Source organism: Marmota marmota, unplaced genomic scaffold (assembly GCF_001458135.2).
Source record: "Marmota marmota marmota unplaced genomic scaffold, marMar, whole genome shotgun sequence".
Classification (NCBI taxonomy): domain Eukaryota; kingdom Metazoa; phylum Chordata; class Mammalia; order Rodentia; family Sciuridae; genus Marmota; species Marmota marmota.
The window spans coordinates 22,966,901-22,994,394 of NW_026000057.1; the positions used below are offsets into that span (position 1 = coordinate 22,966,901).

Genomic DNA, 27,494 nt, shown 5'->3' on the forward strand with positions numbered 1-27,494 from the left:
TCTCTGACCTCAGACTGTGTCATAACTCACTCACTTTGATTATTTTATAAAATCCAATGAGTGATTATCCCTGCAATATGTAAACTCAGAGATCTCCAGCTACATTTTATCAACTGGACAATTATATGGTTTTTGCCAATAAAAATATTTGCTAATCAAGAATGAGTTTCTTTTAATACTAAAAGTAAGCAATTCAATTGTTCTTGTTATAGAAAAATGTATATAGTCAATGCAAACACACATATATATGTATATGTATATATATATATATATATATATATATATATATATATATATATCCACACACACATATTCAGAATTCAGAATTCCCTCATAATTTATCATTTTAAATTTTGATGGTAAGAAAGTTAGGTTCAAAAATATTTGGTTGAATATGTCACAATGTATTTCCCATACCTTATAATTACCCTATATTTCCTTGTTTACCCTATACCCTATAATTATATACCTACAATTTCTTGGTTTTGATTTTTTGGGGACAGTTACCAGGGATTGAACTCAGGGGTTATTCAACCACTGAGCAATATCCCCAGCCCTTTTAAAGTTTTTTGTTGTTGTTTTGAGATAGTCTCCCTAGGTTGTTTTGGGCCCGGCTAAATTGCTGACGCTAGCCTTAAATTCAGCTTCTTGCCTTAGCCTCCAGAGCCCTGGGGATTACAGGCCATCACAACAGAGGCTTCTGATCTATTTTTAGCATTTAAATGGAGCTACAACTTAAGACATTCACATAATAATCTGAATGTAGAGTCTTTGTTTTTTATTTGTATGTTTTTGTGGGTTTTGATACTAAGGATTGAACATAGGGGCACTTTACCACTGCGCCCCATCCCCAGTCCTTTTTACGTTTTGGGGCAGGGACTCCCTAAATTGCTGAGGTTGGCCTTGAACTTGCTATCCTCCTGCCTCAACCTTCTGAGTAGCTGGGATTATAGGTGTGCACCACTGTGCCTGGCCTTGAATATAGAATCTTTATAGATTTTATTTATGTAAAGAGATACTTGTTATAGGAGCTTTATTTTTTTAATTTTTTGTTTTTTATCTTCTGTTTTTAAAAAATTATTATTTATATATGACTGCAGAATGCATTACAATTTTTATTACACATATAGAGCACAACGTTTTCATATCTCTGGTTGTATACAAAGTATATTCACACCAATTTGTGTCCTTATACATGTACTTTGGATAATAATGTCCACCACATTTCACCATCATTTATAGATTTTTAAGATTTTTAAAAAAACTTTTGTCTCTTTTTTTGATGATTTTTTACTGGGGCTATCTAAAAAAAAAAAAATTTTTTTTTGAAATGAAGGATTGAACCAAGAGGCTCTTAACCACTAAATCATATCCATACTCCTTTTTATTTTTTATTTTGAGACAGGGTCTCACTAAATTGCTGAAGTTGGCTATGAACTTGTGATCTCCTGCCTCAGCCTCCTGAGCCACTGGGATTACAAGAGTGCACCATCATACCTGTTCAACATTTTCTTAATAAAAAGTTAACTGTTTACACTTTTAAAACCGTTTTATAAGATATTTCATTAAGTGACATTTTTCTATAACAAGAACAATTGGATTGTTTTTGCAAATATTTTTAGTGGTACTTTATGAAATACATAATCTGTTAGTTTAAACTGCATTATTAGCCCAAACACATTTGAAAATACTTATGTATTTATGACCTTAGTTTTTTTTGTGTGTGTGGGGTGTACCAGGGATTAAACTCAGGGGCACTTCATCACTGAGCCAAATCCCCAGCCTTGTTTTGTATTTTATTTAGAGACAGGATCTCACTGAGTTGCTTAGTACCTTGCTTTAGTTGAGGTTGGCTTTGAACTCGTAATCCTCTAGCTTCAGCCTCCAGAGTCATTGGGATTTCGGGCTTGCCTCACTGTGCCTGGCATGACTTTATTTATTTTTTTATTAATATATGTATGTTTAATGTAGTTAGCACAACTGCAAATGTAGTTTGACAAGTTATTAGAAGCATAAGCGTCATGCACAGGATTTAAAGAAATTAAAATAATACTAGAATGTAAGGATATATCATGAAATGTTAAAATTGACACCAACAAATAAAATATTTTACTTTCTCCACCATAACAAACCTGATTTCTATCAAGATGGAAAACCACCTTTGTTTTAGTCTCTCTTATTTCTGCATGCTGACAGAAATGTTTCATGTTTATATGCCTTGTTTTGCAAGAGCACTTCACAAATCCTTGCCAGGTTCCAAAGGCTTACTGAGTAGCAGAAGACTAAAGTAATATTTTTAAAATATTTTTAAATGTCACATAAGAGCAGGAGAATTTTTGCCACATTGAAAACTGTAGTCTACAGCACAACTTTTTAAAAATGCTATTCTTAATTCTAAAAGATAGAATCTGACATTTCTCACTCCTAAGGAAATTGTTAATATGTTGCAAGTGTCTTCTCAATAATTGTGGAATTCAAAAAAAGTCATCAGTTCCTCAATCTGTAGATCATTGTTCTACTAGGAATACTTTTTTTGTCAGGTGATTTTAAAAATTTTTTGGTTTAGGGATGTGGGGGGCGAAAGAGAGGAGAGAGAGCGAGAAAGAGGGGGCGAGCATGTGAGACCCATATACTTAGCTATCATCTTTTGATTTTATTTCTGTTTATAACAGAAAGAAATTGCATTCACTGGCTGTTCTCCTCTTTTCTTCTTCCTTGGCTTCCCCCCTCCAACAAAGGGCCATCTCATGGAATCAAATGTCATCTCAATCACTGTAATGCATATTGTTTTAATGATTTTGCAGTCAGAAATGATGAAGTATATGAATTTGCCAGTGCTGCCATAATAAAGTCCCACATACTGGGTGGCTAAAACAGGAACTTGTTTTCTCACTGTTCCGGTGGCTAAAAGTCCAAAAATCAATGTTTGGCAGGACTGATTTCTCCCCAGGCCTCTCTCTGTCTTTACTTGGTTTTTACTCTGAGTGCATACATACTTGGCGTCTCTTCTTGTGTTCAATTTTCCTCTTTTAAAGATACAAATCACATTGGTTTAAGGATCACCCCAAATGCCTCATTTTATGTTAATCACTTCTTTAAATGACCTATCTCCAAATGTTGTCACTGTCTTTGGTAATGAGAGTTAGGACTTCCACATGCATTTTGGGGGTTCAAAATTCAGTTGATAACATGTGGGTTATGAAGTATACCACAAAATAGAATTAGGCAGCACACTAAAATATAAATTATAAAAAAAATTAGAGAGTTTAGTCATTGCTATAAGCAACAATATTCCAAAATCTAAATATATGAGGAATTAAAGGATTTGAGGATTCCTGAGAAGCATATTATAGTGACCCAGGAAAACTCCTCAGAAAGCATCACTTTATTGGCAAATCTAAAATCAGGCTTAGAAAATTGTGTCATACTCCTTCTGATTAAAAATAAAAATAAATGTTTTGGCAGAGGGTGATGATGGTTTGTACAGAAACTAGAGAATAGCAGCCAAAAGAGTAAGAACTTGATGTTAAATTTCCAGCATGTTCTCAGCTGAGGTCAAGGTGAAGGAACTGTTATACTCTGTAGCTACTATAAAAATATATCCTCTCTCATGGATCTGACTTGATTCATACGGGCTCAAATAAGTCAGTTGGATTGCAATATTATTGTCCCCTTTTAATTTACTCTGATTCCATTTTTGTCAAGAGTAATTTATTCTGAAATTCAACTCCTCATACATCTTAACAATGAGAATTTCATAGAGAACGAACATAAATATTTCAGTTCCAGGGTAAGAAAATTCTCAAATGTAAATGAACAGGCTGGCTTTGTGTGTGTTTAACAATCCAGCATGAGATCTCAGATAGCCCTGCCTAAGCAGACAGCCCAGCTCTTTGGCATCTTCCCGTATGTGCTTGTGACTCATTTAGTAAATACGATTGAGCCTGTTTCTTCCCATTCTGTGAAAATGCTTGCATTATTGAATACATAAATTCCACTAGCTGTTTCTAATTTATTTTCCCGTGAAAACTCTAGCTCCATCTTAATTGTTACTCACATAGCACATTGTATGACATTTTTTAATGAACTGAAAACCATTCCACTCAGGTCAAGCTTGTTTTTACTTCAGAAACTTGAACTCATGCTCATTGAGTTCTTAGATCTTGCAAAATTCAATTCTTCATATATTCCAGGTCAAATGTCTACTTCTCCAAGAATTTACCTGATTAATCTTGTTAAAATGCTCACTCATCACCATCCTCAGAAACTACTAACACAGAAAAATAACTCATGTTCCTTGGGACTAGTGAATATTTATTTACTAAACAAAATCAGTGAATCGATGAAATAATCCTGTATTCTGTAGAATATCTGAGAAATGAACAATAAAAATACGTTTTAATAAAAAAGCCATAATTTGCCAGGATTCAAGTAAACATTGTCTAAAAACTGAAGATAGTAACTGACCATACGTTTTCCTGTAATACGTGTAATTTATGAGTGCACACTCTCTTCTACCTGAAAATAAGTTTTTCTTATCTTCCAACGGTCTCATTGGTTAATACTTTACATCAGTGATTCTCAAAGTATGGTGCCCCACACAGCAGCCTGAGCATAATCTGGAAAACTACTAGAAAGAGGTTTGGGGTTCCATCCAAGAACCACTGACTCAGAAAACAAGGAGAGAGTTCCAATTATCTGTGGCTTGCCAACTTTTCTGTGGACTCTTGTCAGCCTCTGGTTTACCTAACAAAAAATCTAAATCAACACTCACAGAAGTTAGAATTAAAACAGTAGTATTGCCACTTAAACACATTTGAATTTCTTTAGTGATTTTATAGGCTACTGATATAATTGCAGAAAATCAATCTTATATCACTTCTGATTTATAATTCCTTTCATGGACTTGGCATCTCAGACTAATACAGGAGCAATACACCTAATTTCTCAGCTGAAATCAATGTAGACTTGGGTTCATTTCCTAGTACGTGGATAAAAAGCTATTTTTCATTACATTTCTTTGGTATGGGACAGAAAAAAAATGAATAGGAAATGACAATAACCCAGCACCAATTCATCAACCTTGCTGTCATTTCTTAAATATCATTTTCACAAATATGTTATTACAGAGCTCTGGTAGAGGACAAAGCAGTGATTTGGCAAGCTCCAAAAAGACTCTGAAATGTCGGGGAAATATTTTGTTCCAGAATTATGATAGATTTATGTTATGAATAAATGTTTGAAATTCACATAATATATGTCACCCTTCCTTTGTGGCACAAAGATAATAAAATTATAAGAGAGGAACCTCATTGTTTTTACACTATGACAAAAATATGAGCCTGTTTTTTTGAAAAGGGAAAAAGTAACATGTATTATTGAAGAAGCAGGAGCCAGTGATTGAATACCCTTCTGCCTTTTATCTGCACCTGTACTGAACTCACTTGCATTCTTCTTGCCCTACAAACAGGACTGCAATCTGCAATGCAATTATTACCTAACCTTTGCAAGCTGCCTGTGTTGTCAAAACATTTCTGCTCAGTAACATACTATACTTAAAAGAGAGAGCTACTACCACACTACCACGTTCAGGCACATCTTTCTAGTTCTAGCAGAAATCCTCGGTTCTTAAAAACAATGCATTATTTTCATTTCTTCAAGTACTTTGTACATTCATCTTCCAATAAAAAAGATAAAACAAAAAAAATAGCAATGATTGAAAGCATTTGGGAATAAGCACAAGGAATATTGCACAAAATATATAAACATTAATAAGAATTTCTTTTAAAATATGAATATAGGTACATATACATACATAGACACATGTAAATGTATCATATTTTAAAAATTATAAGTTTTCAAGTCTTGATATGCAGGGAAGTCGACTTTATGACAAAAGTGGAATTCAAAACAACTTTTGAAGTTTTAAAATATAAACTTGTTCTTTTATACCATTTTATATATAATCCCAACTCACTCAACATAATTATTGAGAATTAACACTTTCTATAGGATTGTCCAGGAATTTCTCAAAATATTGACAATGTATATTGAAAGCTTGATTCCTATGAAAAAATGTTTTATAATTTTCTTAGCATTTGATATTTTGTAAAATCAATTACATCAAAATTTATTTATTATAAATAACATATAAGATATGGCACAGATAAACTGGAAAGAAGGCATAATCTGATTCTACTTCTGAGCAAACAATGGCATGTCTTTTATTGATACAGGCATAAATTTAATGTGACTTACAATAATGTTTTTGTGGTAGATCAAGACAATTTTTAAAAATATTATTATAACCTATAAATTTTTTGGCATTCAAGGAATGAACTATTGCAGGTATTAATAATAGAATCAAATTAGTCATTTTAATTGCTCAGGCAGAAAAATACACAAAAGAAAAATACTGTTAAAGTTGTAATCACTAGATATTTTCAATTTTCCTCTTTAACTTTTCCCACTGAAAGTGATCATAATGTGTAATATTAATCAATGTAAAAATGTTATTCACCTTGTAGCAACTGCTGAAATACATCTAACTAAATGTAATGTGATTATAAAAGGATAATGCACAGATGGTATATACATGTGCTTTAAAAGGTCATTCATATTTCCAGTGCTTACAGCCATTAATGCACAAGCTCTATTGATCTATAAAGAGAAATGATACATTCTCTTACAAAACCATTATAGAATATAATTATGCATTGGTTATAGTAATAGAAAATGTGGGATTTGTCTACACCGTGGCCAAGTGAGATGACATTAGAGTTTCAATTACATTATAGATTGAGGTTTCTGCTTTTGGCCTTTTTTGGTGTTTTATGTTTAAGATAGCTCAGATCTTGACAAACAAGAGTCAGAGGCAGCAGGTAGAGTGTGTGCAGTCTACTTGCAAGGCATCCTGTGAACCCAAGGGAAACTAATTTGCACAGATCTCACTTCTCTTTTGTTGTAGAAAAATTCTGTGAATGGAAAGAAATAGGTTCAAAGTGTCATGGTGTACAGAAAAAAGAGAAAACTAAATTATTTGTGTGCTTTCAAATAAATAAAAATATTGTAATGAAAAGTTATAGTGGCACAAGTATTAGTGAAGAAACGGTTCTTCACTATCAAAAAATTAAATTAATCAGAGTATTGACCTAATTTGATTTAGATTATTATTGCCAATAGTTTGCACAGGCAAAAAAAAAAAAAAAAAAAAGCAGAGCTACACAGTTGCTCAATTGTTCAACAGTTGTAAGAGTGTGTAAACTAAATTTTTTCATTATTTTGATTTCCTCTAAATGATATTCATTTATACACTTAAATTTTATAATATTTATGATGTAAATTCTATATACGTGTTATAGATTATTTAAAAAGAATGACTATGTTTAACATAAAATAATCTATAAGATTGTCTTAAATATTCACAGTTTAAAATACAGTGCTATCTTGCATTAGGAAAGGTTGTTTTTTTTAAGTGGAAATATCACATATTTTTCTACATTTACTAAAATATCACAAATTTTACATATTATCTAAAAAGTTACCATTTGATGCCATTGTAAAATTAATTTTATGTGAAATGCTTTAACACAAGGTATAAAATTATTGAAAATTTGCATGAAACTGAGTTCAAATAATTGTGATTTTTAAAAATAATTTAATAGAATGTATTTGAAAATTAAAATGCTTTTATATGCTTGCTTACTTGCTTGCATAATTTTGAGAAAGTACTTGAAAAGGGAAAAAGTATGGGATGCTTGGTCAATATATTGTAACCTAAAATTATTTGTATTTTTAGATCTAATCTCTTCATCATATGATACTTCAAATGATTGTTAAAATATAAGCATTATTGTTAAAAAATAAACATTTAAAATCAGCCCTAATTTTCCATGGATTCTAAAATATGAATTTTCCAAGGTCAATCCAATTGATTGATTCAAATGATGTTAGAAGTCAATTCAAGAAGTATTTACAGAGTATTAGAACTACTATGTGGCAGACACTTATCTAATAGCTAGAGATACAGCAGGGAAATAAACAAAATTCCTATAGTCATGGGACTTACATTAGAGTGAAAGGTTCAGGGAAAGATGGATGGTAAAACTAAACCACTGAACATGAAATTTGTTAGGAAATGTTAAGTTTAAGCATCAAAAAGTTTAAATGAAAAGAATTGTCTAAAGTGGTAGAAAGTGTTATTTTGCAATCAGAAAAGTTTCCTTTCAAGTGGAAATATTTACATGGATTCCTGTAAGAAGCAACTGAGCCAGACGTAGGACACATTTCTGAAGCAGAAACATGAAGTTCCTTTGGGAAGAAAAGAATGAGGGATTGTGACCAGAATCAAGTGACCAAGACAGAGAAGTTTAGAAGAGGTAGTAGAGGGAGAAAATGAAATCAGAAATATGATGGGGAGAAGGAACAAACACTGCCAAGACTTGTAGACCCCCCAAGACTTTTCAGTTTTATCCTGGGCAATATGAAAGAAATTAGAGTTTTTTTTTTGTTGTTGTTTTTTTTTTTTTATGTTTTCCATACTGTTTCCTTTCTCTCTGGGGGACTCCTACTTTCAATAGTCCATTACTCTTTTATTGATGAGCTATTTATACGGTCTCTGGAAAAGGTAGATGTCCAAAGCCAGTGTCTGGAAGATCTCCTCTTTTCCCTTATTATAAAATTTACATTCACAAAGGACTTCTTAGATAATGTTCTTCCTTGATCAAAACTGAGAAACTCCAGTGTAATAATGGCTATCATTTAATGTTTTCTCTATTAACTAATCATTTTTCACATTAACCCTATTGGACAAATTTTATCATTCAGCTATTTACAGGTGAAATATATAATTTGGGGAAATTATTATTCCTCTCATTAATTACATGAAATGGAATTTTTAGCCAAACATTTAAGATTTTATGTATGGAGTTTAACTGTAATCTGTGCTGATCAATCTTCATGTGCCACTTGCATCACTTTTAAATTTGAGGTGAGAAGCAATTTACCTTAACTGACATAAATGAACTTATTTATAAAATGTGAACCATAATAACAGCTTCCTCAAAATTAAATGACAAAATCACACACCAAGTATTTGACATAAAGCTTTCTATATGATGACCACTTAGCAGATGTAAACTATGATTATTATCTTAATATTACCATCTACCTTGAATAATACACCTCAACACAAAGGATAATTTCATGGAAATGAATATATTTTTTATTACATCGTAGTACTGCGTGCTCAGGGTACTGTTTGATCACCACATGGAAAAAACTCAGCCATTTGCTAGACACATGCACACATTTAAAAAACAAAAATTACTCACCTTATCTGTTTTCTAAATGCATATATTTTTGTAGTTAGAATTTTGAAACATTCTGAGTTAAATTATAAGAGTTTGTTTTTAATCTGGCCAGATGGAGCTGAAGAATAATTTTCCTTATCATTAAACTAAAGACTTACATATATAACTGGTTATCATACAAGAATGGACCAACAAATTGAAGTGATTACAATGATGATGATGATAAATGATAAAAACAGAATTATTTACAGTTCTTCATGTTATCCCAGCATTTTACACACCTCAAATGATTATGAGCATGTGCCTTATCCTGCATGGCCATTGCTTTAGGTCTCTGGACTGGGAGATGAGGGGATGGAGAAAAGACAGATACCCAAATAGAGAAAAAACTGCGGCCTGATGGGTCACTAAACCTTGAGAGGGAAATAATGTCAACAAGCAAGTTTGATACATATATTATATAGGTTTAAATACCAAAAGGATTTATTGTGAGACAGTTTCTTCAAGGTGAACAGACCCCAAACTGAGGGTATAAACAGTCCAATTAGAACTATCAGCTTGTGCCCATAATTCTCTACCCCTGGCAGCTGGCATTTGAACCAAGGTTAAGAAATTGTAATCCATGGCTGGCAAGGAATTTCCCTTTGAACAGGGCAGCACCACAGCAGGTGGGCAGACTCAAATTGATGCATTTGCACCCCAGAGTTCCCAGAAGGGGCATCACCTCTGTCTCCAGACAGTTCAAGGATCATAATTCATTTGCTACTCCCAACAATCATGAATATGTAAGAAAAGAGTAGAATAAATCATTTGCTAATAATTTTTATTTGCAATGTAGTTATATGTTTAATAATGACAGATTCTATTTGAAAAAATAAAATTTTATTTCTGAACCTTGTAAATAATATTCTTTGGCAAGGTTTTTCATATACTCTTTATGTGTATCATTATTTAATTAGCATAATTCCAGTCCTCCCTGTGGGCCTGTTCTTGGCTAATTCACAGGAAGTGGATGGCTTTATTCTAGGAATTCATTATAATGGCTGGGATTTAACAAAAACATATCAACTCTACCCCAAACCCCACTGTCTGTAGGAATGTAAACACAGTGAAATTGGCAACATGGAATAATGGAAAATCTAACTTGCTGCTGCCCCCAAATCTATGAGAGGCTCAGCAAAAAGCTAGTCCATCCATTTTCTGGATCAATTGTTTTCAAGCTAATTATTAGCTGCCTATTCTTTCCTTTAAGTAAAATCTTAAAGTCAAATTTACAAAAACATACTAGAACAATTCTGTATTACCAGTTAGTCTCAAGACAACCTTAGATCTGAGGAACAACCTCTGTACTATCTGATATTTTGCATTGTATCCCTGTATAAGCCTGGCTATCAGGGATTTTTAATTTTCAACTATAAATTACCAGTCCATGTAGATCTATGCTTTGAGATGATGGGATTGCCTGTACTAAAGACCACTATATAAGAAGTAGTAGTGCATTATTATACTTGCAATAAAGATGTTCTTGAAGTTGTTTATTGATTTATGTTATGAGAATTCTCACGGGCAATTTCTCTCAGGTCTTAGGCTTTTCATGAACAGTTTTCTGATTGAAGAAAGAGAAGACGATCTTCATAGAAGTAGTGATCTTTGAACCCAGCCATTTTATGTCAGGTTATTTTATAGGATCATTCCAGAGGAGAGGAATTTATAGATTTGAGAGAGTACATGGTGTTTTAGTCAGCCTTTTTACTGCTGCGACACAAAGACCCAATAAGAACAATTAGATGAGGAAAAGTTTATTTTAAGGCTCATGCTCTCAGAGGTCTCAGTCCATAGATAGCTAACTTCATTCCTCAGGGCCTGAGATGGTACAGAAGATCATCATGGTAGGGGATGTGATGATGGAAAGCAAGGGCATGGCCACCAAGAAGCAGAGAGAGACCTCTATTCACCAAGAACAAAATACATACTCCAAAGGCATGCTCACAATGACAACCTCTTCTAGTTGTACCCCACCTGCCTACATTTTTCACACAAGTTAATCCCTAACAGAGGATTAAATGCACTCATTAGGTTAAGGCTCTCATAACCCAATCATTTTACCTCTAAACTTCCTTGCGTTGTATCACACATGAACATTTGGTAGATACCTCATATCTAAGTTATAACACATGTGGAGCCTAGGAAACAAGAAGCTATTGTATGTTCTGGTAGCACTGAATGTGCAAAATAGCACATTGAGAAATAGTGCTGGAAATCCGAGTTCTCGTCCTACATAGTGAAGGCTTTACTTTGTATTTACCATTACAATCTTATGATAAGCAAATTCATCATCACCCAAATGTCTTGAAAATTAAAAAAAATATATTGCCCTTAAAATATATATAAATTTATGGTAAATATATGTTTAGAAACAGAAATAAAAGATAATTAAATATATAAATCTAATTAATGTGAGCCTCTGAGTAATTTTATTTAGCCCAGTATTCTGGTATATATATTGTTATATCCTTCATGTCAGAGTTTAAAAAATATTTTAAATGTATGTGTATTAAAATATATTGTTTTTCTATACCACCTTCTGAGAATATAGTTTGTCTCCTCTAGTATCTAGTAAAGAATACAATAGTAAATAATTAGACCTAAAATTGAAAGTCAATATATTTTGTGTTATTAAATAATGAATGGGTAGTTTGGTATAAATTATTTTTTAATATACTGATTCCTACATGTTCAAATGCCAAAATGTTTAAAGTCAAATAAAATCTACAAGTATCCTCTTAAATGAACTACTTCTTAGAAAGTGATCATCACTATTTTCCTATTACAATTAAGAAGGCAGTAATTACAGAATATATTATTTCATTTTTCTTGGTGATTAAGAATCACCATTATGAAAACATATTGTTATAGTAAAATTACAGTCTTTCTGAATTATGTGGCTATTCTGTTGGCTGCCACTTCTATTTTTAATACATTCTTCTGTGACTCATCTGTAATGCTAGCTATTATTTCTAATCACCTGCAAACTGGGTGCCCAAACCAGTGGATTGAGGAAAACCCTAGGACACTGTCATGCGGGGTACAGACCTCCTGATAAGAAGGATCTTATTTTACTTTGAAATTTTATAGTGGGGTTTTATTCCTATTATTTGTATCTTCATCAATGAACTAATGATGTCATTGATTTGTTTTCTAGAGATCACAGAGATATATTTTGTAAGGAGGATTGAGTTAAAAAAGGGATTCCCAGAAAAGTAGAAAGCTAACAAAGTGGGCTAGATATCACTATGCAGGTGGGTAGGACTTTCCTTCTACTGTAGACTTTTTCCAATGTCTGACGGGTCCTGCAATCTGTGTCCTTCAAAATTTATAGGTTGAAACTCAATCTCCAGTGTGATATATCATGTTAAGAGACTGAGTCTTTAGGAGGTGATTAAGTGATGGGGAGGGCCCTTGTGAATGGGATTAGTGACCCTGTAAGAGAGGTTGAAGGGAGCACCCTGTGCCCTTTTGCTTCTACCTCAGCTCTGTGGATGCTACTGGGAGGCACTTCTGTGCAAGGAGAGAGTAGCCCTTCCCACACACCAAATCTGCTGGCATTTTGATCTTTGACTTAGAGAATTGTAAAAAATAAATTTCTCTTCTTTATAAATTATTCTTTCTCACATATTTTGTTGTCTGTGGAACAAGTCCACCAAGACAACATGCGCAGTTGAAATGCTAGATATATAAGCAACTCAGGAGAATAGTAAAGCAATATTTCCGCTCTAAATTTACGATGAGGTAATATCTCTTCACACCGTTTCGACTCCTAAGATTAAATGTGGTTTCTAATGTGTATCCTGAGATATTCATTTAAAATGTCCATGAATCTTTAACTCAGGTAATTGAGAAATTTTGCCCAAATTTGTTAAAATATTATCTGTTCTATATTTTGCATATAGAAACGTAATTTTTAGTTTTTATTATTACAAAAAGATTATTTAGAATATAATCTTTAGATGTATCCACGCTAACTCACTGGGCAAATATTCAATGGAATGGAATTATCAGTATGAAGTAAAATTTTTTTAGTATGAAGCTAAAATTTTCACATAATATGGTGGAGATTGATTTTCCTTCATAATAATGCTTAATGATTTAATTTTTTCAAGCTTAAAAATAGAATTTTAAGAAAGCATTTCTCAGTCTAATCTGTATGGATATAGAGTGGGGTAAATTTTTATTTTGTCAAAAAATGACACCTATTCCAAGAAAGAGGACATTAGTTTAAAACATCTTATTTTGAGGGTGATACATGGCTTAATATTACACTTCAAAGCAGCATTCAATAAGGATGTCTTTTGGGCTTTGTTTCTGGTTCCAATACTCTTTTTTTTTGTGTCCCATACTTTATTTGTTCTGCATTGTACTCTTTGGGCTTGGATCTTATTTTATTTTATCAGGCCATATTGCCAATCTAAAGGATAAAAACACTGGGACTAAGGTTGTATCTCAATGGTCGATACCCATGTTCTAGCATGCATAAGGCCCTGGTTTCCATTCTCAGCACCACCAACACTAACAATAAACAAAGTAAAAAATATAAAAAAGTAAAAAGTCCTATTATTAATTGTACCACCGAGGTTTTGCTTTTCTTCATTATGCTTTGTAAATATAATCTGATGTTTATATTGTTTCTGTGTTTTCATTGTCAGACAAGTTTTCTTTCTGTCATCTGGTTCTTTTGTGGCCTTCTTTAGGTTGTGTTATGTACCTCTTTAATTTCCCATACTGGTTTTTTTTTTTTTTTTACTATTTTCTTTTAGTTGTTGATGGACCTTTAATTTATTTATATGTGGTGCTGAGAATCAAACCCAGTGCCTCACACATGCTAAGCAATCGCTCTACCACTGAGCTACAACCACAGCCCAATTTGCCATACTGTTATAAAGCAAACAATTATTTTCTCTTCATGGCAGTGAGAGAGTAATTTCTTGATTCAGTGTTATGTAACATGAACTTAAATACAATTCAGACCTCCACAAAATATCTAATGGAGAGAGGTTTTGTTGATGTTGTTGCTTTTTTTCTTTCTTTTTTACTTTTGCCCATATCCTTGTTCTCTCCCATAAATGTAGAAAAGAAAAGGGGTGGAACATGGGGAGAAAGAAAGCAGGAAAAAAAAAAAGAAAAATGGAAAAATTGCAATTTATCCTAAATCTAAATTTTAGAAGGTCTGAAAACCACAACTAGTGGCTAACAGTTTAGTGGGTTGCTTTAAGTATTGGTTGCTGAATGCTATATTTATGTGACAGAGCCTTATTGAACAGCCATCCTATCCAACTTCCTGTCTTTTTTTCTGGTAGACATTTGCTGTTTCACAGCTATCAGCCAGTAGGCTTTTGTTTCATCATTCATACTAGATAGATTATCTTGAAAAGAAACATTGCTGCCATTGATATGAACTATTGCTGTGAAAGCTGTGTATACATATAACATATATAGATATATAGATCTTTAAGAGTTACTTAGAATTATATAATATATAAATATTTATACATAAATAAAATATGCATATATATGCTATATACAGTATACACAATATAATATTATACATACTTATATATTCATATATAATATATAAAAACCAATAATGTAAACTATCTGAAGAATGAGAAATAATATTTTTAGTACTTCTTTTATTTCAATATAGGCATTTCAAATTTAAAGTTGAACATAAAACATGTTCTCAGTTATTTTCCTAAATATTTTCTTTAAAGAAAATCTGATTAGTCAAATTCTTAGGGAATAATTTTCTACATTTATAAAAAGTATATTTTAATTGTTTATGAAAGATTTAACTTTAATAACATTTTCTTGTTAAAATATTGTGAAAGTTCTTTACTTAGCGTTAAAAAATGTGTAAGAATTATAAAAACTTTCAGATCCATGTTGTTTTAGAGATTAATTGGTTAAAAAATTAACTATTTAGTACTCAAAGCTACTGTTTAAGTGAAGTTGCCTGTATGCTTTTCTCTCTATTTCTCTCCTTCCCTCCCTGAATCTTGATTTCTGTATTATCTACTTGTAAAAGCCATCAGCCTTCCATCTACTTAATGAAAATAGTGTAAATGATAAAGTTAGTTATGTTATACTTAGTTGGTATCTTAATAATTTGAAATAATTATCTATAAACTTCTTTAGGTATTTATGCTTATAAGAAAAAAATTAACATTGACTTTCATACAAGTACTGTTAACATACTGAAAATGATGAGTCCACATAATGAAAATTTTTAGTGTTCACTTTTATGTGCAAATACAATAATTAAACTCTTTTTAGGGTAGTTTGCCAGGGCTAGTCTGTAAATTTTTACCCAGGAGATGAAGCCTGAACACATTTTGAAGCAACTGTGTTCAGGGAAGTGAAAATATAATATCCTGGAATTATGTATAGAGGGGAAAGAGATCGTGAACGATCAGATCTGTCATTATTTAGAGTTAGACTTTATCCTTTAGTTGTTATAGAATTGTAAAAAAAATGAAAAAAGATAAAAAATTGAAAATTGAACACAATTGTGTATGATAGGTATTGGAAGGTAATAAGAAAGATAATTTTTTGTTCTTTTTAGACAATTTCTAGGGTGACTAATGGGCCACAGGAGGAGAGATCAGAGTAAGGTGGAATTATATCATTTATTAAAAAGAAACAAGAACTCAGGAGAAAAGGAAGGAGTTTAAATTTACCTAAGAAAAATACCTTCCATAGCATTTTTTTTTTTTAACAACAGATGGGTAATGTGCAGATGTGGTAACAAGGTTCAGAGCAAGGCACATCTCCCAGAACAGCCACTTGAACTCTCAGTAGTCATCACACTTATGAACCAAAAGGATCTTTATTTTATTTTTTATGTTATAATAAAGATTGTTGTCATGACGAAATAAATGATTAAAATTTAATTCATTTTTATATAGGTCATAGAATCCATGAAATCAGTTATACCTTGGTTAGCATAATAGATTGAATCATATCATAACTTCATCCTAATCATAACTTCATGATATTAAAGAAATTTGATGTCAGTAAAATATCTAAAAGAATGGTCTGAATATTTCTTTTCTGGTCTTTTTTTCCCCCATTTTTCTGAACCTTTCATTCAGTTATAATTCAGTTACCAGTTTCATTTATCAATGGACAAATATGCAGTGCTAACATATATTCCAAGCTAAATATACTTGAGAAATTCACTTCTCAAGTACACTTCTCAAGTACATAAAGAAGAAATTCTTTACCCTAAAGTATGCACTTTAGGGTAAAACAGGAAGTTGTATAAACTTATGTATGTCCTTCTCCATTCTGACCATCCTTAGTGCTATTCTCCTTTCAGTACTCAGAATCAAGCTCAATCTCTCTGCAGATGGTCTTACTGACAGCCTATTATATTAATTAAAAATACACTCCCTGAAGTTAAATTGCTTGGGCTTAAATCCCAGATTTCCATTTAGTATTTGTTCTCCATCACGTTTCTTAACCTTTTTGAGGCCATAGATGCTAACTCTATTTGTTAATAATGTCTTAGTGTATCTTTAATATTACTTGTTTGCATTTTAAATACTATCAGAAATATGTTTTAAAATTTATTTTTATGAAAGAGAAAAAATATCTAGCACTAACAAAGACTGAGCATAAACAAATTTTAATAAATTTGAAATTTTTAATAAAAAAATTTCTGTGCTATCAGCATAGGTTGTTTTCTCTATACAGTTTACCTTATCAAATTAAACAGCTAAAATTGATATTTGTAAATGTGAAATAATAGCCAACTGTGGTTCAATAGTGATCTTTAAAGAATGTTATAATGAATGATATTTTTATTAAAACAGTTAGCATGTCCAGTTATCTATGCTAATTTTAGATTTTGAAAGCCAAGATGGAGAACATATGCATTAAATTTGACATTAAAATAGGATACTTTTTCCTCAGTTTGCCCTTGTTTTAAATAAACTATTTCCCTCCCACTGCAACAAAAGATGTGTAGAATTTATTCATACTTTACTCTTCAAAAAGTTCTTAATGAAAGGGGCCAGTAAGAGTAAATGAACTGTCATTTAATATTTTATGACATATTAGTTGTGGAAAAGCTATGTGAATTCTCCTTTAACCTCTAGATGAATTTTTCCCTCACCTCCCCATCCCCTTAATATGCAGAAGAGCTAATTTAAGTGTGGAGCATTACAGTGTGTTGTATGGATTGCTGCGATTAAGTGCACATCTCCAAGCAACACAGAGCCATTATGCAAAACCATTGTGAACAGATGATACATTAAGAAGCACAGCTCTGCTGTGTATCTAGTCCTTGATACTGAGAAATACTGCAGTTGAGATGGAATATGCAAATAGAAAATCCACACAAGGTCAGAGTGGGAAAGCCAAAATGCCACACTTTGTTGGTTTCAAAATGAGAAATCCGTTTCTACTACACAATGAAGTTAAAATAAGAAAAGAAATCAGTTAAAGAAAATTCAGATATTTCTTCTCCTTTTTGCTTTTTTGTAAAATAATTCCTTGATTTTTGTCATTAGAGATAAAAAGGAGGAATTATTTACACTGCGTATTATTCCTCTGGAATGATTTTATACTTTTATTTCCTAACATTTTTCCTCTTGTATTTACTCTAATGAGAGAAAATGGTGATAAAATATTACTCAAGAAGTCATCCATGATCGTTGTTCTATTTATGCTTTTCCACTCTCTGAGTTACCGTGAGGAAGAATGTTTTTCCATACTTTTCTCTCTCCATCTTAAGTAAGTACAATGAAAATAATAAACAAATAAATTTATAGACTTTATTTTCCTAACAGGATAAAATGATTAATAATTGGTGAAAAATTTTTATTTAGGTAGTTGTTTCTCTTTTGTGTTCATCTCAGGTACACAGAGGTCATCTCATGATATTCTGCATTTTGTTTCACGCTATTCTCCTAACTCACCTTTTTCTTATTCTTCAACCCTAATCCCCACTTCTCTATTTATGCAATTGTCTAATGAGTTTTATGTATGTACTTTGAAAAGTACTTATCATATAAAGTATGTCCCATTAAATAAGTCCTCTGTACTTAATTCATATAGCTATAATTCAATTTTATACATATGAAATTGTTTATATGATGGTGATTGTACATGTATCCATTGTACAAATCTGGTATAATTTACTTATTCATTTTCTTAACATTGTCTCCAACTTTTCTTGATTATCCTAATTCTGGCACTTCTGTGAATAGTACCAAAATAAAACATCCATGTCTATGTATCCTTGCAAACTTGTGCAGGAATTTCCCTAAACTTAAATCTGTGAGTGAAATAACTGGGTTAAAGGATATATTACATTTCACTTCATTTATAGACAGATTTAATTTAATGATCTAAATTTTCATTTAAGGATTAATGTTTGTGTACATAAATTTAGAGTATTCATATATTTACATTGTATTCTGAGCATGGTATAGATACTGTTTATTATTAAGGCTCCAGATTATTATTTTTTTTCATTTTAAGAGAAAATTTAGGTTCATAGAAAAATTGAGGGAAGTTATAGATATTTTTTATATACTCCCTGCCCCACATGAGCACAACTCCTCACATTAACATCCTGTGCCACAAATAATATATTAATATTTTGTTGTGTGTGTGTGTGTGTGTGTGTGTTATAGTCCTTGAACTTGTACTGACATAATCAATACCCCAAATAGATAGTTTGCATGGAAAAGACAGAAATCTGAACATAGTAAAAAGATCAGAGGTTGCCAGCTGTTAGGGAGAAAGGAATAAGCAGAGAAAAGAGGATTTTTTTGGAGGGGGAGGGGGGTATTGAGGATTGAACTCAGGGACTCTCAACCACTGAGCCATATCCCCAGCCCTACTTTGTATTTTTTAAGAGACATGCTGTCACTGAGTTGCTTAGCACCTCACTATTACTGAGGCTGGCTTTGAACTTGTGATCCTCTTGTTATAGCCTTGAAAGCTGCTGGGATTCAGGCATGCACCACCACACCTGGCTGAGCAAAGAGGATTTTAAGGGCATTGTAATTATTCTGTATGATATTCCCGTGGTGGACCAATAGATTAATTCAAATTATAGTAGAAACTTTAAAATAATAATGGCTGGACAGAGCTTTCAATAAATAAATATTTTACCAAAATCAATATTGGAATGGCAAAAAACATATACAAATATGCTAACTGTCATTTTGGCATTAGGAAAGTACAAATTGAGAGCACAAATGGATACTGCAGGAATGGCTATCATAAAATGACAGATAATACCAAGTGTTGTCCAAAATGTGGAGAAACTGCATCACTTACACATTGCTGGTGGAAGGCAAAGTACTTCCAAAGTTTTGGGAAACATTTTGGCATTTATTAGAGACATTTATTAAAAAGTTAAATATGAACCTATTATGCAACTCATTATTTCCAGTCCTATCCATCTACCCTAGAGAAATAAAAGCATATGTTTGAAAAAATATTTTTACATGAATTTTCATGGCAACATTTTTCATGGTTGTAAAAAACTGGAAATAATCCATATGTTGTTGAACTGATGAATGGATAAATAAAATGCATGGTTTTCAGCAATAAAATGAGTACTGTTCAGCAGTAAAATGGAGCATGCTACTGATACATGCAATGACATGGATATATCTTGAAGACATTATGTTAAATGAAAGGAGCCAGATGCAGAAGATTGTTATTATATGATTGCATCTCTACAAAATGTGTTTAAAAGACAGATTTATAGACACAGAAATAAAATCAGTGGTCACCTGGGACTAGGAGTGCTTCCGGAATTGTCAGCAAACAGGCATAAAGGAATATTTGGCTGTGATGAAAATTTCTTAAATATTGTTTTGATGGTGCAACAAATATCTACTGATTAAAATCATTGAGTTGCACACTTACAGTGGGTGTATTTTGTGACATTTAATTTGTTCCTGAATTCAAGCTGTTAAAAACAGATGCTGTTTTAAGGACAAATTAGAAATTCTAGGGTTTGGAAATTTTCTTAATGCTTAATAAAAATAAATAAATTTATAGCAAACATGTTATAAGCATATAATAAAAATAATATTTAACAAATATTGTTAAATACTTTCCACATGTCAGATTGCTAACTCATTTATTATCATTACAATCCTAAGAAATAACTATTATTAATAACCTCCCTATAGTGGTAGTGAAGTCCAAACCAAAAAGTTTAATCTACTTAGGAGTCACATGGCCATTATTGGGTTAAATTGAGGCATTAATCCAGGTTGTCTGGTTAAAGAGTCTGTTTTCAAACCTCCACTTCCCTGGTTTGCAGTAGAGTGAATTGTGTGAGAGAATGAAGTGGTGGTCTACATAATTTTATCCGCAAGATTTTTTAAAATGTTGTAATACTACTGATTATCATACTAAAATACGTATACTACACATAAAATTAGAATATCTGAATAATATCTGAGGTGCCAGCTAAAACGATATCACTTAAATAAGTAAAGATTTTGATGAACAAAATATGCTATAAGAAAAACTGAAAAACTATAGTGAATACTTTATATAGCTTTGAAAAAAATGTGTCCTAAAAATAATTTGCTCTGAAAAGCAAACCATGAAAATCAATTACTGATTATTGGAACAAGCTCTGATGGCTATTTCATATTTGATGAAAATCCAAACTTTACTAGAAATAAAAGTGTTTTGTTTTTTTTTTTTTTTTTGAGCATGGGTTTTTTATAAGATAAATTGTAAATCTCCAAATCAAGATAATGTTTGGATGTGACAGAGACCTTGATAGTACTTTTATAGTAACTAAAGTATTTAGCCTAGTCATTAAAATGATTACATAATCATTGAGCCTTAATTTAAGTAAATAGTACAAAGGAAAATTAATATTATCCTTGATATTTAATCTCAAATTTAGCATTACCTAAGTGCCTTTTTGAAATGTCTGAAATGATATAAAGTAATAAATAGTTGGTAACCTCTTTCGTGTTTCAATGCATTGTGACAATAAAACATGCCTTCAAGGTTTATTTTGGTGGAATCATCAGAATTAGCATAATAAAAATATAGGAAAATAATAAGAAAAGTCACTTTCAGGAGAGTACTGAATTCAATATTTATAAGATTGAAAATGAAGAATAATAATTATTATGCATTAAGAACCAAAAATATTCCCTATCTAAAAGATAAACCACAAGTAGTTTAAGAGTAGTGAGAAATAATAGAATATTATTGACTATTTTCACAGGTTTCCTGGATCCTTGTCTTTGGCAATATATAATCAGAGTTTAATGAGAAGTAACATTTAGTGAATGAGCATAATGGATTTATATCACATAGGATTCTTTTATTATGGTCCACTCTGAATATAAAAATCCTTTTTATATGGTTGTTGAACTACATTAAATTAAAATTACCCTGAAATGTTAGATTATAAATGCATAGGATTACAGGTGAAGAGCTACATGTTATAGAAAGACATTTTTCAAGAAATATTAAAATAGGCTAAATGTAAGTCTGTAGAAGAGATTACTACTAACATTGAGACTAGGATAATGTATAATAATTAGAAAAAGGGATATACTTTTGAGAGTCACAAATATGAAACTGAACATTTTTAACTACATTTTAAATGTAGACACACCAAGTATTTTTTAAACTAATCTTTTCTTCTTCTATCAGTTGTTTTAAAAAATAAACCTAAAATTTCCCACATCAACAGATTACAATTAAACCATAGTAATACCTCAGCTTTATCCCAAAATTAGTCTTTGTCTACCTACTAACAAAATTTCATGTCTTGGTTGCAGTGCTGGCCTTTAACTCATAAAAAATACAAAACATTTATAGATTAACAATATCATAGAGTTTTCATGTATAATATACCATCATGTAACTGCATATGGTTTGTTAAAATGATACATGATAGTAATTTCCTGTATACTCATTATTTAAATCAAGAAATAATTGCAAAGCTATTACCATTTTTTTGATTCACTATTTTTTATGTTAAAATCAGTTTTCTTGTTTATTACTTGTTTGAATCATTGTTTGGCCAATAGACCAACATAGATATGAATTACAGAAAACCTGACTAAATATGAATGTATTTTAAAACTGTTTAACAGTCAATATTACCATAGTGACAAGGAGTGTTCACCCGAGTGGTGAACCAAATGAATTATTAGTATGCCCATCTGACTTTCACCATTTATTTGTTCACTTGATGTCTTCTTAATCTCTCAAATTATTTTACTTTTGCTGATAAAATTTAAATTCTGTCATTCTGATTTTATTAGAAATTAAAACAGGATTAATGACCTTTTTGTAACATTCCTTTTCATTTCCATTATTGAGATATAACTTATATACTATATACTTCTTCCCCCTTTTAAAACGTCAATTCAATTTTTTCAATGTATTTAGAGTTAAACAACCATCACTACTGTCGCATTTAGAACATTTTCATTATCTCATTTCTAATTTCATTAACAGTCGCTCCCCATTCTCTACTGTCTCACCCTGGTCACTAATCTACTTTCTGTCTCAATGAATTTGTCTATTCTGAATATTTATATGCATGGAAATGTACCCTATGTGGTCTTTTGTGACGGACTTCTTTTACTTCGCACAACATTTTTGAGATTCATCCATATTGTAGCATGCATTAATGCTTCATTCCTTTTTAATGTTACTAAAATTCAGATACTTATTTTATATACAGTTCTCAGTTGATGAACATCTGGATTATTTTCACTTTTGACTATTATGGATAGTGTTTCAAAGTACATTTATATAGATTTTTTTTAGACATGCTTTTGGCTATTGTAACAGTGGAAATCATATTTATATCAGATATGTCATCAATTTATGCTTAAAATTTGAGGAAATGTCAAATAGTTTTCTAAGATGCAACCCAATTTTACAATCCTGACAGAAGTAGATAAGGATTTGAATTTCTTCACATTCTTACCAACATTTGTTATAGTCTACCTTGTTTGTTTTAGCCATTCTAATAGGTATGAAGTGGTATCTCATAAGTTTGATTTGCAATTTCTAATGATTCATAATGTTGTGCATCTTCTTATATGTCTATTGACAATTTGTGAATCATTTTTTAAGAAATGACTTTTAATTGTTGACTCTCAGGTTTATGGATACAAATTATTTACATATACGTAACTTGAAAAGATTTTCTCCTCTTCTGCAGTAGTATTTTCAGTTTTTTCATGGTGTCCTTTGAAAATGCATTTTTAAATTTTGATGAAATCAGTGTATCTGTATTTTCTTTTGCCACATATGCTTTTTTTAAGTCTAGGAAAATATCATCAAATTCAAGATCACGAAGACTTCTTCCTATTGTGTTTTTATATCTCATTTTTAGGTGGTTTTTTGCAAGTATATAGAAATATAATTGATTTGTATATATTTTATATATCCTGCAACATTTCTATTTTATTAGTTATGATAGACATTTGTTCAATTCTTAGGATTTTTAAAACACAAAATCATGTCAGCTTTCATTATAGATAGTTTTACTCTTCATAATTAGCTGCCTTTCTTTCTTTTCTTGTTCAATTTCCCTGTCTAGAGACTCCTGTACAATGCTGAGCAGAAATAAGGAGTACAGATATCCTTGTCTTTTTCCTGATCTGAGAAGCAACATTCGGTCCTTCACCATTGGGTGTGTGGTTAGCTGTGGGTTTTCATAGCTGCCCTTTGTATATGGAAGTTGAGGATATTACCTTTCATTCTTGAGTCTTGGTATTACTATCATGAAAAGAAGATGGAATTTATCATGTTTTCTGTATTTATTGAAATGATCATTATTTTTTATTCTATTAATATGATATACTATATTAATTTAATTTTGTATGTTAAACCACCATTGCATTTTCAAGATAAATTCCACTTGATCATGATATGAAATGTTGTTGGACCTAATTTACTAGTAGTTTGATAAAGATTTTTATATCTGTCTTCATATAGGCTAGTATATGTCATTTTCTTGTGAAAACTCTGGTATTGATTTAAATGAAATATTGGACTTATAGAAAAATTTTAGAAGGACTTCTTCTTCTACTTTTGAGATGAACTTGTGAAAAACTGGTTTAGAATACTTAACAGAATTCACCAAGGAAATTGTCTCAGTCCAGACTTTTCATGGGAGTTACTATTGTTATTATTTAACTAATTCAGTTTCTTCACAAAGTTAAGTCTATTCAGATATTTTTTAATGTCTTTTGAGGGATTTGTCCATTTCATCTAGATTATCTAACTTTTTGGTAAACAGTTTTTCCTAATATTCCCTTATAATAATTCTTTCTTCTGTAAGACTGGTGCCATGCACAATTTTCACCTGTGATTTTAGAAATTCAAAAAATCTCTTTACAGTCACTCTAAGGAAAGCTTAGTCAATTTTGTTGTTTTTTTCAAAGATGCAACTTTCAGATTTATTTTCAACTTTCAATTTTTATTTCACTTATTTTGATTTTAATCTTTGCTATTTCTTTTCTTCTCCTTTCTTTGGGTTTAGTTTTATGTTCTTTTTCTAGCTTCTTAAGGTGTTGATCTGAGAAATTTTCTTCTGTAGTATAGACATCTATAGCTACAGATTTTCCTGTAAGCACTATTAAAAAAAAAACACGTATCTTTGTTTTGTTATATGGTTTCTTTTACATTCATCTTAAGTTGTTTGATGTGATCTCTTCATTGATCCACTGGTTATTAGGAATCTGTTATTTAATTTTCTCACATTTGTAAATTCTATAATTTTCTCTCATTATTGGTTTCTAATTTAACTCTATTTTGGTTGAAAAACATATTTTACAGGATTTCAATCATTTTAAATTTATTGAGGCTTATTTTAGACCATGGCTTAATTATCATTACTGCTTAATTATCACTGCTGCTATTGTATGATGGGGTGTTCTATGCATTTTTTAATCTAATTAATATGTGGTGTTGTTCATATCTCCCATTTCTTTGCTTACCTTCTTCCTAGTTGTTCTATCCAATATTTGAAGGAAAATCTCTAGCTCTTGCTACGCATGGCTATTTTTTCCCTTCAATTTTGTCAGATTTTGGTCTGTTATTAGAGATCCCATTCCACCTCTTTTTTTGGTTGTTGTTTTCACAGTGTGTTAGAATTCTCCAGAGAAAGTCAATAAGATATGCATATATGTAACAAGAGATTCATTATTAAATCTGACTTATGCATTATAGAGGCTGGCAAGTTCCAACATCTTGAGTCAGCAAGATAGAAACCCAGAACAAGTGATTAAGTTCTCATCAGTCTGCAGGCCTGAGAACCAAGAGTTGTTGTGATAGATTCTGTATGAAGGAAAGCAGGTCCAAAAGCAGAAAGAAACAGGGTCTCAGTTCACCACTAATTAGGCAGGATTTTCTCTTTCTCAGGGGAAAGTCAGGCTTTGAGTTCAATTCAGGCTTTCAATTGAATAGTTGGGAGAGACCCATCCATAGTAGGGAAGGAAATTTGCTTTACTCAGTCTACTGATTTAATTGTTAATCTCATGCTATATCACTCTCACAGAAATACCCAAAATAATCATTGACAAAGTGTCTGGGCCCTCTGTGGCCCAGTCAAATTGATATATTTAATTAACAATGACACACATAAATTTTGTTTCATCTTATCACTTTCAAATTACTTGAGTCTTTTGAGTATATAGCAGGTTGGTCTCTTATAGACAGCATAAAGTTTGATCCTGTTTTTTCTAAAACACATTGTGCCAATATCTGACTCTTGCTTAAAAATGTAGTCAATTTTTATGATATGTACTTATCAATGAGGAAGCATTTATCTTTGTCATTTTCTATCTTTTCTGTACATCTCTCTTTTTTTTGTTCCTGTATTTATTCATTAATGCCTGATTTTGAGATAGACATCCTCTAGCATACCAACTGATGTTTTTGTGTCTTTTTTTTACATATCTTTGAAATATTTTCTTAATGATTGCCCTAGTGATTATAATAAACATCTTCACATAAAATAATTTTGAACAGATTAATGCCAAAAATTTCAATAGTATACAAAGCTTTGCTTTGATATATTTTTTCTCCCCCTTATTAGTGCTTATTGTCATGAAAATTGCATCTTTATGTATCATAACCTATCAACATTATTTTATAATAATTTATTTTTGCAATTATTTAAAAATTAGATATGAGAAGAAAAGAATTAAAACAGTAGCAGTTTTCACCGTGTTTTCTATTTACCTTTGGTATTACTTTTACTAGTGCTTACTATGTCTTTATGTAGATTCAAGTTTCTATGTGGTGTCAATTAATTTCAGTCTGAAGGATACCTGTTAGTTTTTTAAATGAGAAATCTGCAAGCAGCAAATTTATTTCACATTTTTTTTCAAACTTGCAGTGTCTTAATTTTTATATCATCGTTTCATTTCCTCTTTTCTGAATCTTGTATAATCATTTTATGAAGTTTTGACAACTATTAGAAAATACTGCTGTAGGTCAGTTTTAAAAATGAAGTAATACACAAATTAGAATAATCAAAATCACCAGTTGAAATTCAGTTTACATATTAAGCAAAAATAAGTCTAGCACTGGAAGAACTTTAACATTTTATAAACTTCCTGGGTTAGCTTTATGTCACTATAACAAAATACCTGCATTATTCTGCTTATAAGGAGAAAAGGTTTATTTTGGCTCAGAATTTTAGAGGTTCTAGTCTGGGACCAATTGGCCCTATCACTTTAGGCTTAGACCTATGACAAATCAACATAACATGGCAAGAAGATCAAAGTTGCTCATCTCATGGCCAGGAAGCAAAAGGTAGAAAGAGGAATAGACTAGTATTCCATAAAGCCCTTTAGGGGCATTCCCCAGTTACCAAAAGACCTCCTACCAGGCCCCCAAATTTTCAATGCCTCCCAATAGTGCCATCTGGGGAACCAATCCTTTTAACACATGGAACTGGGGGACATTCAAGCTCAAAACTGTTATCCGTGCCTTGACATTGTTTCAATCTTATGAATCTCTTTGAAGAAACAGGACTCCAATGTACTTATTAGATAAGTACTAAGATTACTAAGACTGAAGTAACTTTTCCTGTCATTCAACTGGTAATTTATTAAACTGAGCTTCACCTCAATGTCATATGCATCATGA

General features: G+C 31.4%; 1 protein-coding gene and 1 pseudogene across 2 annotated transcripts in view; one reads left to right on the plus strand and one right to left on the minus strand.

Annotated features, from left to right (window-relative positions):
• Ccser1 (coiled-coil serine rich protein 1) overlaps positions 1-27,494 on the plus strand; it is a 988,234-nt gene that overhangs the window by 880,477 nt on the left and 80,263 nt on the right. The window lies entirely within an intron of this gene.
• On the minus strand, positions 16,084-16,192 carry LOC125619887 (annotated as a pseudogene).